Source organism: Zingiber officinale, chromosome 4B, assembly GCF_018446385.1.
Source record: "Zingiber officinale cultivar Zhangliang chromosome 4B, Zo_v1.1, whole genome shotgun sequence".
Lineage (NCBI taxonomy): Eukaryota > Viridiplantae > Streptophyta > Magnoliopsida > Zingiberales > Zingiberaceae > Zingiber > Zingiber officinale.
In genome coordinates this window covers 15,666,190-15,680,877 of record NC_055993.1, presented here as the reverse complement: position 1 = coordinate 15,680,877, position 14,688 = coordinate 15,666,190, and positions in this window count along the sequence as shown.

The window sequence follows — 14,688 nt, the reverse complement described above, 5'->3', positions numbered from 1 at the left end:
AAGTTTTAAATTTCCATTTCAATTTTTCATAACTTCTCAAATTACACTTTTTCAAATTTAAAGCCACAGATATTAAATATACAATAATTTGTATCATGTTAATTTCTATTATTTTTTGAATTGCAACTTCACAAAAATATTCAAATAGCATAGATTCTAACTTGATAAACTTTTTGACAATATAAAAAATTCTTTCGGCAATGTGCAAAATTCGTTCGAAAGAATATTTTGTAATTTGCAAGAATTTTTTAACAACAAAAATTCTAATTTACAGGAATCTATTAACAGTAGATTTCTTAAACCGAAACACCTTTTCAGTTACTCAATTTCTAAATCGCAAAATTCTTTCGAGAGAGTAATTTGTAATTCGAAAAATTCTTCTAATTTGCATAATTCTTTTGTCAAAATATTTTTAAATTTGTAAATTTCTTTTGATAATATTTCTAATTTTCAAGACAAATTTGACAATTGATTTTCTAATTCAAAAAACTTTTTCGGTAATTCAATTTTTAAATCGCAAAAATTTTCAGGCAATTTTTCTATTGAATTAACCGGTTGTTCAGAAGGTAGAGACCATACCTTACTTACCTCGTTGGTCGTTGGTTCTCCCCCTGTTGAATTAATTTCTTCCGAAGATTCTCCCCCTTCATCGATCTCGGGATGTACTTCGGCTGTTGGGGTTGTCTCGGTAATTTCTTCCGTCTCGAATTCTTCTGATGACGGCTCGATGTCTATTGAGGGGACGGCTTCAATCGGTTCTTCGTAGAGTTTTAAGAACTTTTCCCAAAGTTCTTTTGCGCTGTTGTATTCGCCAACTCTATCAAAGTCTTCGTTTGGTATTGCGGTTAAAATGTGAAACTCTACCCGACCGTTTGCCATTGACTCGTCACGTTGCTTCTTGTTCCATAGGCGTAGATCGAGTTATTCTCCATTCGTTGTCTTTGGTGTTTCATAACCTGTTTTCATTATTAGAGAAATACCAATATGAGAGTTAAGAAATACCGTCATTCGTTGCTTCCAAGAAGCAAGCTCCCCTTCAAATGCTGGTGGGTAGTTGCTAGCTCCGGCCATTGTTTTGTTGCTTCAGACGGCGGTTAGTCCTTCTGAGGCGTACTCGGCTCTGATACCACTTGTAAGACCGTTGGGCCGGCTAGGATGGGGTTGTTGGATATCCTGCTAACACAAAAAGAAAAACAAACCCTCCTCGAACTCTTTAAGCTAACACTTGCATAAATAAACTAAGCAGTAAATTAAAAGTATAAAGAAAAAGTGAGGCAAAAGTATTTACTTGGTTACAACTGATGTGGTTGTTAATCCAAGGAAGATTAAGCTCAATAAAACTCCTTCAGGAGGAGAAGCCTCTTACAATGTTGAAGCGAAGAAAATAGAAGCTTAGACTAAAAGAGAGCATGCAAGCACTGGATTTACAATCAGTGAGTTCATTGAAAAGCTTCTGGACCAAGGCTATATTTATAGCCTTGGTCAGGGCACCTGGAAGGGTTCCGGGTGCCCTGGGGGGGATAAAACTTATCCCCCAACGTTCAGATCGAGTCAAAACTCGATCTGGTCAACTTTACTACTCAGGGTGCCTCGGACTGCTCCGGGCGCCCCGGAGCCCAAAGTCAACAACGTTGACGCCCTCCGGGGCGCCCCGGACTGCTCCGGGCGCCCCGGAGCCCAAAGTCAACAATGTTGACTTTTTCATCTCCGGTTCAGCTCATCTCAGTCCGGGTCTTGTTCGCTCCGGCTCCGCTAGCTTGGGTGATCTCGGCTATCCGGAATAGGGCTCACCCGAACCCAAGTTCCGACTTTCTCCTCGAGCAGCCTTCCTTCCCGGTTTCTCGTCCCTCGAACGCCGCACACGTTCTTCTCGTCAACCGGTGTACTCTTTTTCGGTCACCTCGTTCCTCGGACGCACCGAGCACGTCGGCTCTCTCCCCGTGCCGTCCTTCTCGCTAGCCGCGTCTTCCGCTCGACTTCCTGTGTTCCTAAGCTCCTGCACACTTAGACACAAGGGTTAAACAAACGCAGGACCTAACTTAGCTTGTTTGATCACATCAAAACACCTTGGGGTTCCAACAATCTCCCCCTTTTTGATGTGAGCAACCCAAGTTAAATTAGGGCAAACATATGCAATAAAAACAATTTATATTCAAATAAGTCCAAATATTTTTCAATTGAAAATTTATATTACCTCCCCCTAGACTTATACTTTCCCTTCTCCCCCTTTGATCACAATAAAAATGGGATTTCAAAACAATCTAAGGGTTTGACACTTAAAAAAAATATAGAAATCTATTTCAATGTTTTTCGGAGAAAAGATATTTCCAAGTTAAAAAAAATTCTAAATCAAAGAATGACTTTTGAAAAATTTCTAAGTTTTCACCAAAAATAAATCTTTCTAAGCCCAAAAATTTATGCAAGAAAATTTAAGAAAAATTGATAGCATTAAAATTTTTTTTCTATGCATTTATTTATTTATACTGATACTTATATCAGCAAGTTTTAAATTTCCATTTCAATTTTTCATAACTTCTCAAATTACACTTTTTCAAATTTAAAGCCACAGATATTAAATATACAATAATTTGTATCATGTTAATTTCTATTATTTTTTGAATTGCAACTTCACAAAAATATTCAAACAGCATAGATTCTAACTTGATAAAATTTTTCGACAATATAAAAAATTCTTTCGGCAATGTGCAAAATTCGTTCGAAAGAATATTTTGTAATTTGCAAGATTTTTTTAACAACAAAAATTCTAATTTACAGGAATCTATTAACAGTAGATTTCTTAAACCGAAACACCTTTTCGGTGACTCAATTTCTAAATCGCAAAATTCTTTCGAGAGAGTAATTTGTAATTCGAAAAATTCTTCTAATTTGCATAATTCTTTTGTCAAAATATTTTTAAATTTGTAAATTTCTTTTGATAATATTTCTAATTTGCAAGACAAATTTGACAATTGATTTTCTAATTCAAAAAACTTTTTCGGTAATTCAATTTTTAAATCGCAAAAATCTTCAGGCAATTTTTCTGTTGAATTAACCGGTTGTTCAGAAGGTAGAGACCATACCTTACTTACCTCGTTGGTCGTTGGTTCTCCCCCTGTTGAATTAATTTCTTCCGAAGATTCTCCCCCTTCATCGATCTCGGGATGTACTTCGGCTGTTGGGGTTGTCTCGGTAATTTCTTCCGTCTCGGATTCTTCTGATGACGGCTCGATGTCTAATGAGGGGACGACTTCAATCGGTTCTTCGTAGAGTTTTAAGAACTTTTCCCAAAGTTCTTTTGCGCTGTTGTATTCGCCAACTCTATCAAAGTCTTCGTTTGGTATTGCGGTTAAAATGTCAAACTCTGCCCGACCGTTTTCCATTGACTCGTCACGTTGCTTCTTGTTCCATAGGCGTAGATCGAGTTCTTCTCCATTCGTTGTCTTTGGTGTTTCATAACCTGTTTTCATTATTAGAGAAATACCAATATCAGAGTTAAGAAATACCGTCATTCGTTGCTTCCAAGAAGCAAGCTCCCCTTCGAATGCTGGTGGGTAGTCGCTAGCTCCGGCCATTGTTTTGTTGCTTCAGACGGCGGTTAGTCATTCTGAGGCGTACTCGGCTTTGATACCACTTGTAAGACCGTTGGGCCGGCTAGGATGGGGTTGTTGGATATCCTGCTAATACAAAAAGAAAAACAAACCCTCCTCGAACTCTTTAAGCTAACACTTGCATAAATAAACTAAGCAGTAAATTAAAAGCATAAAGAAAAAGTGAGGCAAAAGTATTTACTTGGTTACAACCGATGTGGTTGTTAATCCAAGGAAGATTAAGCTCAATAAAACTCCTTCAGGCGGAGAAGCCTCTTACAATGTTGAAGCGCAGAAAATAGAAGCTTAGACTAAAAGAGAGCGTGCAAGTACTGGATTTACAATCAGTGAGTTCATTGAAAAGCTTTTGGACCAAGGCTATATTTATAGCCTTGGTCAGGGCGCCTGGAAGGGTTCCGGGTGCCCTAGGGGGGATAAAACTTATCCCCCAACGTTCAGATCGAGTCAAAACTCGATCTGGTCAACTTTACTACTCAGGGCGCCTCGGACTGCTCCGGGCGCCCCGGAGCCCAAAGTCAACAATGTTGACTTTTTCGTCTCCGGTTCAGCTCATCTCGGTCCGGGTCTTGTTCGCTCCGGCTCCGCTAGCTTGGGTAATCTCGGCTATCCGGAATAGGGCTCACCCGAACCCAAGTTCCGACCTTCTCCTCGAGCAGCCTTCCTTCCCGGTTTCTCATCCCTCGAACGCCGCGCACGTTCTTCTCGTCCACCGGTGTACTCTTTTTCGGTCACCTCGTCCCTCGGACGCACCGAGCACGTCGGCTCTCTCCCCGTGCCGTCCTTCTCGCTAGCCGCGTCTTCCGCTCGACTTCCTGTGTTTCTAAGCTCCTGCACACTTAGACACAAGGGTTAAACAAACGCAGGACCTAACTTAGCTTGTTTGATCACATCAAAACACCTTGGGGTTCCAACAGTCTGTTCTAGGGGTTGGTGAATAGTGAATTTCCTCAGCAAGGAGAAGACCAAATCTCAAACCTTCTTCCAACAGATGCCTTCAATATCTTCCATAGTTGCCTACAAGACTTCATCCTAAAGCATTAAACTGCTGCAGGAAAGAGAAGGAAAAACAAGGGGCTAGAGAACTTTGTTAGTTACAGCCCTAGAGCCAATCATTTGATGATTGTATTATGGACTTATTGTATCATATTCTTATATAAATAAAGGTATTTATTTTGGTTATTATACTTACTTGTATTGGTGCCAAATAAACTAAGTATAATAGCGTCCTTGAGTAGAAGGTTCTCACCTATATCAATCGGTTAGTTGAACCGATAGTGAGATGATATAGGGAACACTACTCTTAATCATTCCTAGTCGAGTATTAACATTTAGGGACAATGTTAATGCAATAAGACTAGCATGTAGGTCAACTCGATGACTTGATCTCACAAGTCATGGATATAGAGATATCAAGTTGACACATGGGTATGCATTGGAGAATGTATACTGAATGATCCGCCATGAGAAAGTATCATGGATCGTTATATGAGTGTCATATACTTTCTCATGTGGCTATTCGTATGACTACTAGTCCTTAGACATGAAGTCACCATGGTTCCCTACATAAGGAGTTATGTACTTTGGTTTCGTCAAACGTCACCCGTAACTGGGTGGACTATAAAGGCGATTACTGGGTATGTAACGAATTATGCAGAGGGATGTGAGTGATGTAGATGAGATCTATCCCTCCTATATGACAGGAGAGACATAGATATTCTTGATAGAGTGAGACCACGAAGTGCATGGCCATGCCCAAATGAGTCAATATGAGATATTGAGATAATTTGATTTAGTGAGTCTACTTGGAGTTCAAGATTTAGTTTGATCAGAGGATGACACGGTCTATGCCTCACATTGATCAATCTAGATGTCTAGGATAGAAGGACACTTGTCATATATTGTGAAGAGTCACAACTAGTAGTTACAAGGTGATGTTGGATCTCAACATTCTTGTAACATTGGGTAGTAATGATGTGTTTCTAGATACCGCTCATTACTTATGCTCCTAAATGGGTTTAGGGGCATTGCCAACGTTACAAGAACCTATAGGGTCACACACTAAGGACAATTAGATGGAGATTATGTTCATATGATGAACCAAGAGGATTAAATTCATTTGATGAATTAAATTGGATTAAGAGTAATCCTAATTGGGCTAATTGAGTTGGACTCAAGTTGATTCATGTGTTTAATGAGTCTAATTTAGATTATGACTCATTGAATCAATTTAATTAAATGAATTAGATTCATTATATTAAATTGGCTTGAATTAAATGGTTGGATTAGATCAACCATGAGAGAGATTAAGTCAAGTTTGACTTGACTTGAGAGGAAGATGAAGAGTCAAGTTTGACTTGACTTTTTGCCACCTCATTAGTGAGTTGGCATTGAATGGGCCAATGATGATGCTCCACATCATCATGGTTGCTTAAGTGGGATGCCACCTCATGGGAGTTACCAAGAGTTGTGACTCTTGGCATTCCATGGGAGTTACACACCCATCTTAATGTGGTCGGCCACATGAATGAAGGAATAAGTTTCATTTTGTGAATTATTCTCATTCATTCTATCATCTTCTTCCTTGCTCCATTTTCTTCTCTCCCTCTCCTCATCTTGCCGAACCTAACTAAGGTGCTAGCACACTTTAGTTTCGTGATCTCCTTCTTGTGTTCGTGTGGATACTTCTAGAGGGTTGTCTACTTTGACAACCTTGAGATCCGACACCATTGGACGAGCAGGATTCGCGTAGGGCGCGCATCAAGGGTATATTCTTTGTTTCCTTTGTAGATCTACTGTAGATCAAGGTTTAGAAACTCGTACTCATATTTTATTTTATTTTCTTTGCACGGATCTGGTGGCTAGAGCTTTCGGGGTTTCAGCGACGTGAAAACGCGATTTTCGCGGTCCGAAAAACCCAACAAACTTTGCATAGAGTCAAAGCTTTTAGACATTGTAACCTTGAAGGAAACTAATCAGCTCTAATCCTTCTTCATTGACAGAGTAAAAGGAAAAGAAAAGCAAAAAAAAAATGATGAGTGCCAAGCTGAACAGGGTGACCTCTATATAACCATGGGCAGGGGAAATGAAAGAAAAGAAAGAAAGAAAGAAAAGAGAAGCAGGAGGAGCAGGGGGACAAATAATTATCGAATTTTTGTACAGCCCTCTCCTGTACCTTTGCGAGCTGGGCACTGGGATGGCTGAGGATGGAGTAGTAGATGAGGCCGACGGAGGTAACGAGAGAGAGGCAGGCGAGGCAGGTGCTGGCGGCATAGAGGAAGACTCATTCGGTGTGGTCGAGCGCTTGGGGGGTGGTCAGCAGAAGCGCGACGGAGATGGTGAGGAGGGTGATCGCCCAGTTGTAGGCCATCTTGCCCACGCGTTTGAAGTCCCTCTCATCGTCTGGGGCAGAGCGAGGCGGAGGCTCGGGGGCGGACGGGGGCGGGAGCGGAGGCGGAGGCGGTGGAGTTTGGGGATTATTATTCTCCTTGGGTGAGGGTTCACCGGTGACTCCTTCACCAGAGCCGTTTTTCAGTAGGAAGGCTAAGGGAGGAAAAGATCGTATGAGGAGAGGGGTTTAGGGTTCGGGAAGGTTAAGGGGGGAAAACAGGCCGGCAAATTTTTTTTATAAAGTCAAAGACAACGGTTTATTAAAACTATTGTCTTTGACCCCTAAAAATGCGCTTAAAGACAACAGTTTCAGAAAACCGTTGTAAAGGTGTTGTTGATTTTACAAAACGTCGCTCAACGACAACGATTTTTTCAAAACTGTTGTCTTTTATTTTTTGGAGGAGCTCAAAGACAACGGTTTTGTCAAAAATCGTTGTCTTTTACCAAATTAACAACAGTTCCTTCTAAAACCTTTGTCTTTATGGTGTTGTCTTTTAACATTTTTGTTGTAGTGATATCTGACTCGTGTACCTAGATCTATTTATTTGATCCATTTATTTTTGGTACATATTTTATAGAGGTAGATATGGTTAGGATTTGCATGCTTAGTGTCATGCACCATCTTGCATGATTGCATGCTGTGCGATTTGTAACCCTATTATTGTTGAGCTCATCGCCAGTTTCATGGATCTACACACACAACCACTCATGGGTTAGTGATATATCAGACAGGGTGTATGGCAGTTTGTTCTATCAGTGCTCCGATGGTCCACTTATGGGTAACATGACGCAGTGTGATAGCACGTCAGGGATCCCTCCTTTGGATTGCCTCAGGGAGATGGGAGCATTGAGCTCCTCCACTTATGATTTGGGGTAGGAGGATAGGTGTACTCCGACAGCATCTTGTCCACTCGGTCACTCATCAGGAGCAGTGATGGCAGAGTACACAGTTGTCATAGCCCTACTCACTCGGTCTCACCATCGTGTGTGAGATGACTGATTGGCGTTAGGGGTGACCAGGACATATCATTGGCATCATATGCATGATTGCATTTATTGCTTGTGTTTGCTGCATTTTATTTGCTGCATATTGGATGTATGTATATATTTGACATGCATACAGGGACATGTTACATTTGGTTTGACGACCTTATTATTCTGATAGGAGGTCTTGGTGAGTACAACTTTTCTTTTTCTTTTAGTTTTGCATTTTCCATTACTCTAGGAGACTGTACACATATTTATTACTATTAGTTATAGTTCATTATGCATGTCAACTTGGTATCTGCTGAGTGTTGGACTCACCCCGTTGATTATATCTATTTCAGGTTGAGGTTGTCAGGAGATTCCAGTCGCTAGTCCCCACTTCGTATAGCGACGATTTTCTACTTACGGACTTGGTTCCTTGTTTTTGTGTTGATCTACTTGTTGATCTATATACTTGTGATTGTACTCGAGAATTTTTTTTATCGAGTTTTGGTCTACTGCACTTATTTTTCTGTTGCGTTGGTTTCTCTGTTATGGTTTTAAGTTTTCCGTCGTTGTAGCGAAGTAAGTTTTAGTAAATATAAACTGCGTGGTTGTGTCAGCTAGAGGCTGAAATATATAAACTGCATGGATTGTTGTTGTATTTTATTATTATTGTTCCGGCCGTGTTGGCCGAGGTTTGTTTGGCCCAGAGGGCTGTGTAGTAAAGTTTCATATTGTCACCCGTACAGGGGAGATGCTGCCGAAATTTCTTCTGGCAGGGACTACCTGGGGCGTGACAATATTTTTGGCATCAGAGCTAGGTTGGCGGGTTTTGTTTTTCGTGTTTTAGATTTTTAAGTTAATCTGATACCAATATTTTTGGTATCAGAGCAAGGTATACGATACTTGCTTTTCGTTTTGGATTTTTTTGAGTTAATCTGATACCAATTTATTTGGTATCAGAGCCCAGGTTGTGCGAGTAATCTGGGTATTTTCTGATTTGTACGGATTTTCATCGATTTTTTCATTTCGAAGTTCTGAGGTTATAAATGGGGACTAGACAGTGACAGAACATCTCCAGACGGGAAATAGGTAAAATGTAAATTTTTATAATTTTGATACTTGTAGTAATATCTGGGACATAATTTAACAGATATGAGGCGAAATGCATGTGTTCCCGCTTCGAGACGTGGTGCAGGACGTCCATGCAAGAGGACATTGGAATCCCTGGCGACGGAGTCACCAGAGACATCTGCTGGGATCGAGCCTGTTGGTCAGGCACCTACTCTTTATGGTGTTGCGGGCGCGTCAGGCTCCCAGACCCCGATGACTTCTTTAGAGGTACCTACCTCGATCGTACCCGCCATACCCACTCCCATAGTATGATATAAATCTAGAATAATGGACCATGCATTCATTTGGGTATGTTTGGTACATGCTTGTACCTGTACTATTCCACAAGGATAATCGGTTGGACTTCCTAAAATATCCTTTTCTTCTTGTATTTGATTTCCGCCATTCATTCCTTTGCTTTCCCTACCCTTTCTTACCTCCTCTACAACACACTTACATGAGTTATGTGATTCCTCTTCCTTTGCCTAGTCCTCCTCCTCCTATGTCTAGGGTTGGTGATTAGTACAACTACTAAAAATTCAGTGGCTTCCTCCACTTAGAGTTGTGCTAGGGACCAATACTAGTACCTCAGACACTTGAAATGTCTCATTCTGATAGTGGATTGAAAACCTATCTTGGTTAGGAGCAAATGAAATGCATTATAGCAGATCCTTACCAAGTTAAATTTCAGCATTGATATTTAATTCACTGAGCATGGTATGCTAAAGACTAGACATACTCACGCAGTTACCAGAGAGGATGTGTAGCGGGCCGACGGATCCGTTTTTCGCGGTAAAATTTTACTTTATGCATTATCCGCTAATATGCTGATAGATACTGGTATCTCGCATTCCTTTATGTCCCGTACCTTTATGAGGGGCATAGGTAGACTACCTACTCTTAGACCACAGTGACTAACTATCTCCCTACCGTCCGGTGATACATTGGACGTCACTCAAGAGCTCAGAGGATGCCCGTTAGACTTTGGCAATATGATAATCATGGTTGATTTATTAGTACTAGAAATGGTTGATTTCGACATTATCCTTGGCATGAATTGGTTGTATACATATCATGCCACGGTTGATTGTAAGACGAGGGCGGTCACATTCCGACCTTCGAACCAACCCTCGTAAGATTTCATTGGCATCAGGGATGACAACATATCGATCATTTCTACGATTCAGGCTCAGAAGCTGCTATCACATGGCTGTCAAGGATTTCTTTTGTCTTTGATTAATACTGACGACAGTAGTAGTACTCAGCTCTCAGACGTTCTAGTGGTCCGAGAGTATCCGGATGTATTTCCAGATGAGTTACCAGGTTTGCATCCCCGAAGGCAAGTGGAGTTCGCTATTGAGCTGATTATGGGGACCGCTCTAGCATCAAAAGCTCCTTACCGTATGACACCGAAAGAGTTGGACGAGCTAAAGGTCCAACTCCAAGAGTTATTGGATAGGGGATTTATTCACCCTAGTGTTTCTCCTTGGGGTTCTTCGATATTATTTGTTAAGAAAAAGGATAGTACTATGAGGTTGTGCATCGATTACAGACAACTAAATGCAGTGACCGTTAGAAATAAGTACCCCTTACCACGGATCGAGGATTTGTTTGATTAGCTCAGGGTACATCCGTGTATTCTAAAATTGATCTGTGGTCCAGATATCATCAACTGAGAGTTAAAGAATCTGATATTCAGAAGACAATATTCCGTACTAGATACGGACATTATGAATTTTTGGTAATGCCATTTGGGCATACCAATGCTCCAACGATACATATTTATCAAATTTAGAGAAAGATAACCTAGTATTTGCATTGGTTTCAAGTTCTTCGTGATTTTCACAAAGAACAACGACGGTTACTAAAAATCATCATAGTTTTTTTTTTGGAAAAACCATCTTGTTTGATCCATGAAACGCTAGTAAACCTATGCTCAATCGATTGATGCATTAGGTTAGTTGACTGATGCATTAGGTCAATTGACTGATGTGCCGAGGATTGCTAACAATAGGTTCAAGAATCGACATTTGACTAATCATGATTAGTCAATTAAATCAATTGAGGCAATCAATTGCCATTAAGGTCAAGTCGACTATTGTGCACGAGTCAGGAATAGTATATATTCTGATCAATTGAGGTACTCAACTAATTTACATCAATCAACTGCCACTCAAGATCGATCAACTACTATTTCTTGAGGTCGAGCACATAATATTTTTGAATCAACTAGGGGACTTGATTGTATAGATAGTCAACTGCCATTGAGGTGAGGTATAGTTGATTGTGTTGGCGTGGTTAGCACTAACGGTCTAACTCAGTTTTGATGAATGACAAAGTAGGTTAAGTTAGTTTCATATTGATCTAATACTTCTACGAAGTGTACAGGAGAAGCCTAGACGGGTCGACGGGCTGACCTGACGTCTGGTACGAAGTCCAGCTAGATCAACGGGCTGACCGGATAGCTGACACGAAGCCCAGACGGGTTGATGGGCTGACCAAATGTTTGGCATGAAGTCCAACTAGGTCAAAGGGCCAACCGGATAGCTGTCATGAAGTCCAGATGGGTCAAAGGGCTGACCGGACGTCTGACAGGTAAGTTGAGGTAAGTCACTGGAGGGGAGTGACTGTGAGAACGCGTTCCCGGGAAGGGAACATTAGGCGTCGATCCAACTTAGATCCATTTAAGAAATCTAAGTTGAGATCGTGACTAGATTCTGGTCTCGAGGAGACGGAATCTAACTACTACTTTTATTACTCTTATAACTTAACTATGCTAACACTTTGTTTTGCAGCGTAGTTTTACATTTTGCCTCGGACTAATGGTTTTTGCAGGTTGGTGAAAAAACAAAGGTCCGGGCACTCGGAAGACAACCAGGCGCCCGGAGGTCCGGGCGCCCGGAAGGGATTCGGGCGTCCGGGATGCAAAAATTATCCCCAGTCACGTCGCCACGTGAAGCTTCATGTGTGGACGAGTTACGTCACACTCCAGGCACTCGGAAGGGATCAGGGCGCCCAGAACCTCCTATATAAGGAGGGTGAGGCGTGGAGCAAAGTACAATGAACATTAATATCTTCCAACGCTTGCTCTGCCATGCTACGCTCCTGCGACGCTAAGAAAGCTCCTCCGACAACGCGCCTCGTTCTTATTTCTTTCTGGTTGTCGGTATTTTTTTAAAAAGCAATTGTACTTTCAATTGTAAAACAATTATTCGAATTGCTAGTGAATTGCCCAACGAAAGCACTCAACGAGTGCGGGCCTTAGAGTAGGAGTCGACCAAGACTCCGAACCAAGTAAAAAGGTTCGTGTTAGCATTGTATTTTTTTGTTCTCGATTTTTCCGCTGCTTACTCTACAACGTTTTTTAAATCGATATTCACCCCCTCCCCCCCGGTCTATCAAATTCACGATCCAACAAGTGGTATCAGAGCAGGTACCACTTTGATTTGGTGCAACCACCAATCAGACAGGGGTGAAGTTTGTTTCATTTTCTTTTTTTTAGTTTTGCGCTATAAATCCAAGCCGGTATTATTGCCATTCTTGGAATTTTTTTTCGTAGCAATTAAGATGAATTGGTGCAACACCAATTCGGTTCTTTAACTTTATTCCGCACTGCTAATCCAAGACCAAGTCTTGGGATTCTTTTTCTCTTTGTTTGATTGTGTGCATGACAAATATGTCTCAAATTGAAGGCTTCAACACAGTACGCCCCCCTATTCAGCAGGGACGATTTTTCGTACTGGAAGAAGCGGATGGAGGTCTACCTAAAGACCGATTTCGATCAATGGTTCAGTGTCACCAGAGGCTATAAGGTGCCGGTCGACAACTCCGGAAATCTACTGGACCCGGAACAGTGGACTCCGGACATGAGAAAAAAGTCCTCTACAGACTTCAAGGCTCTCAGCACACTGTAATGAGGACTAACGAAGGAAGAGCTGAACCGAGTAGGACCGCACCAAAACGCGAAAGAATTATAGGACAAGCTGATCGAACTACACGAAGGAACGAGCGACGCCAAGGTAATAAAACGTGATCTCCTTTTCAATAAATTGTTTAATATTAAAATGCAGGAAGGAAAAATAGCGAGTCAACTCCATGTGAGGATCAAAGATATCCTCAACGGACTCTATGCAATAGGCCACCAAATGGAGAATCGCTATCTAATCAAATACACATTGAATGCTTTTCCACGTAATACCTATTGGTGCAAGTTGCACCAGAATCAAACCTAAGTTTTTATGTTGTCAAAGGTTCAAGTTAAGTCTTGTTGTGATCTAACAAGTTGACTGAGTGTGCAGGCTGTTTACTCAATTGGGAAAGACCTAGTTGGAGGCTAGGCAGGAAAAATCTTAGAAGATCGTGGAACCCAGGTGCAAGTCCAAGTGGGTAGAGGGGACTTGACGCTTGGCAGTGTGATCGAGAGGTCTGGAGGATCGAAGATCAAGGAAAATGTCCTGGCGAGCCAATCAGAACCAAGTGAAAAGTTCAAACTAGATCTGGAGGATCTAAGTTTGGCATGTAGGTTGAGGTAAACAACTGGAGGAGCGATAGTGAGGTCGGGTTCCCGTAGGGAACAACCTTAGGTCACTGATCCAACTGAAGTAATCGGGAAGGTTTCCAAGTTGAGATCAAGACAGTTCTACTGTCCTATATTACTCATGCATTATTATATTGTTGTGCTAACATCTGTTTTGCAGGTTTAGTGTCTAACACTATTTTACAGGTTTGGCCGGAGAATCGGTCGACCGAACAAGAAGAGATCAAAGCAGTGTTCAGATCAGAACAGACCGAGTCCGATCAAGCCATGATCGATCGACCGAACTGGAGGATCGGTCGACCGAACCATTATGACTCAACACAGACAACAACAATTAGGAGTAGAAAGAAACTACACTGATCGGTCGACCTAACCGGATGATCGGTCGATCGAACCAATGAACATTAAATGCACATTAAATGTGAATCTTAGTGAATTTCGACGAACAGGGAAAGAGCCTGTTAGGTCGACTGAAAAATGGGATTGGTCGACCGAACCCTTTATGATTAATTAATGCCAGAGAATGAGCCATCATCAGACTCCAGCCAGGAAGGAAGGGAGCTAGTTCGGTCGACTGAACAGAGGGATCGGTCGACCGAACCTCAAAGGTACTTATAAAAAGGGGATCGAGGTCTGAGGCGAAACATATAGTTTTCTGATCATCTAAAAGTTTATCTCTGCCAGCTGACTGTACTGCACGTCTTCTACGTCTCTTCAAGTTACTCCATCCTGAAGAACCGACCGAGCTTCAACCTTTACTTACTACTGTCGGTACATTTTATTTGTATTGCATTTTCATATAAGATAGTAGAGTTGTTACTATCTTATATCTTTGTATCTGTACGATCTGCTTCTTTCCAAGGATCTCGGAAAGAAGGATTATAGTGATTTGCCCATCGGTGCGATCAAGGATCGCGGGCCTTCGAGTAGGAGTCAACCGAGGCTCCGAACGATGTAAACAAACTTGTCTCTCTCTTTACTTTCCGCTGCATAACTCTATTTTCCAAAAAGTAAAAGTAAAAGTTTTTAAAGAGTGCGATATTCACCCCCCCCCTCTATCGCACTTAATCGTTC